The 2,483-nt window shown below is 53.7% G+C and overlaps 1 long non-coding RNA gene across 1 annotated transcript; it reads left to right on the forward strand.

Annotated features, from left to right (window-relative positions):
- The first annotated feature begins 1,067 nt into the window (after window positions 1-1,067).
- Window positions 1,068-2,170, forward strand: LOC106939258 (uncharacterized). The gene is made up of 2 exons (XR_001422797.1): window positions 1,068-2,019; window positions 2,095-2,170. It is a non-coding gene; the product is annotated as an uncharacterized LOC106939258 (long non-coding RNA).
- Window positions 2,171-2,483: the final 313 nt, after the last annotated feature.

Below are 2,483 nucleotides of genomic sequence, written 5' to 3' on the forward strand. Positions count from 1 at the left end.
CTCGCTGGTCCCTTTTTTTTTCGAGATTTAACCTTTCCATTTCTTACCGCCCAGGTTCTCGCAACACTAAGCCTGATGCGCTATCCCGTCTTTATGCACCTGAGGACTCTGAAAGGACCCCGACAGGTATCCTACCTCCTAGCTGTACAGTGGCGGCAGTATCCTGGGAGATGGAGGACATCATTAGGCAGGCCCAGCAGTCGGAGCTCATTCCGGAGAATTGTCCCCCCGGGAGGATTTACGTTCCTTCGTCCGTCCGAGCCCGTTTTCTTCAATGGATCCACGCTTCCAAGTTTTCTGCACACCCAGGTACGAGCCGAACTATTGCTCTTGTTAACCGCAGGTTCTGGTGGGCATCTCTCCATAAGGATGTCAAGGAGTTTGTTCAAGCATGTACAGTCTGTGCTAGAAATAAACCCACCCACCAACCCCCTGCTGGTCTACTCCAGCCTCTGTCCATCCCGAGACGTCCGTGGTCACATATTGCCATTGATTTCGTTACCGGCCTCCCCCCCTCCAAAGGTATGACAACTATTCTCTCCATCATTGACCGTTTTTCCAAGGCCTGTCACCTGGTTGCCCTCAGAAAACTCCCCACGGCCTACCAGACTGCCCAGCTCCTGGTGAAACATGTGTTCCGTCTTCATGGTTCTCCAGTGGAGATTTTATCAGACAGGGGCCCGCAGTTTGTCTCCCGCATCTGGAAGCAGTTTTGCTCCGCACTCAATGCTAAGGTCACGCTAACATCTGGCTATCATCCTCAGACTAACGGTCAAGTGGAGAGGCTCAACCAAGAACTTGAGTCTGCTCTTCGCTGTTTCACCTCCGCCAACCCGTCAGATTGGAGTCGGTTCCTGCCATGGGTGGAGTATGCACACAACTGTCACGTTTCTGTTGCCACTGGTCTGTCTCCGTTTGAAGCCTCCATAGGTTATCAGCCGCCGCTGCTTTCTTCTGACGAATCTTCCATCCCTGTAACATCCGTTCAACATCACATCCGCCGCTGTAAGAACATCTGGAGACTCGCCACCGACGCCCTTAATAATACTTCCCTCCGCAATAAGAGGTTTGCTGACCGCAGGCGGCTCCCCGCGCCCGCCTACAACCCCGGACAAAGGGGTTGGCTGTCGACTCATGATATTGCACTCAAATCCATGTCTAAGAAGCTTTCCCCCAGGTTTATCGGTCCTTTCGAGGTGGAGTCAGTTCTCAGTCCGTCTGCCGTTCGCCTCCGTCTTCCAGCCTCACTCCGCATCCATCCCACTTTTCATGTCTCTCAGTTGAAGGCTGTTCAGACCAGCGACCTTTCCCCTCCTGAGTCTCCGCCTCCCCCCCGAGATATCGACGGCCATCCCGCCTACACTGTCCGCCTGATTGTGTACTCCCGTCGGCGAGGTCGTGGTTGGCAGTATCTCGTTGATTGGGAGGGCTACGGTCCGGAGGATCGCATGTGGGTCCCTGGCTCCTTTATTTTGGACCCAACCATGATTTCGGATTATCTGTCCTCTATTCCTTCTTGCTCTTCTCGGCCGCCAGGTGGCGACCGTTGAGGGGGGGGTACTGTTAGGTTTTGGGTGGCTCAGCTGTCTCCCCACTAGATGGAGTTAGAGGTGCGGACTGCACTTTCTGGGATGACATCACTCTCACACCGGAGGCTGATCGGGTAATTGGCGGCAGCATAAGAAGGGTGGAACGCCAGTACTTCGACGCCAGAGTGTCACCGTTGATGGTACCTCCAGCCCCTCGGAGTTCTGCTCCAAGTTTCTTTGTGTGAAATCTGCCAGTTATTCCCGTATCTCGACGCGTTCCTAATTGTGGATTTTTTTTTCCCTGCTCCCCACAGGATCCATCCAAGTCTGGTCATCTGTTTTCTGGTTCCCTGCAAGTCTGAAGCTTCCGACCGGCCGTTCCACCCACACCCTGCCGCCTTCAAAGATAAGCCGTCCTGTCCCCCCTCCAACGCCACATCTTCCTCCCACCAGTTATTCCCCTCCAAGCCGTTTTCGTACACACAAGCCAGTAAGTTTATCCGAACTCATTCACAACTCCCATTTCCCGGCACCTGAACTCACCTCCGTCCCCTTATCTCCTCAGTGCTCCGAGAGCAGCCGAGCAGTCCCTGGACCAGTTTCTTTATCTGTTGCCGTTGTAAATAAATCATTCATTTTTACATTCTCTCTCTTGGTGTTCTTGCATGTGGGTAAAATCAGTCAAACCCATCATNCAGGGTGACACGGATAACGAACGGGCGCGGTGGCTGCCCCTCTGCCGGCCCGGCCCGCAATGTGCGATGAGCCCGGTCAAGGGCAGGCTTAGCATCAAGGCCGAGTAAATCCTGAAGCAACGTTGATGCAAACTTCGTTGGCTGTTGACCTTCGGATCCCTCCGGTACACCCACAAGGCGGATGTTGTTTAGCCTGGAATGACCCTCCAAGTCTTCACATTTCTTGGACAACGTGTCCACTAACACATTTAGCGAGTTG

The sequence above is a fragment of the Poecilia latipinna genome, unplaced genomic scaffold (assembly GCF_001443285.1).
Source record: "Poecilia latipinna isolate Pla-1442-1.1 unplaced genomic scaffold, P_latipinna-1.0 Scaffold2815, whole genome shotgun sequence".
Lineage (NCBI taxonomy): Eukaryota > Metazoa > Chordata > Actinopteri > Cyprinodontiformes > Poeciliidae > Poecilia > Poecilia latipinna.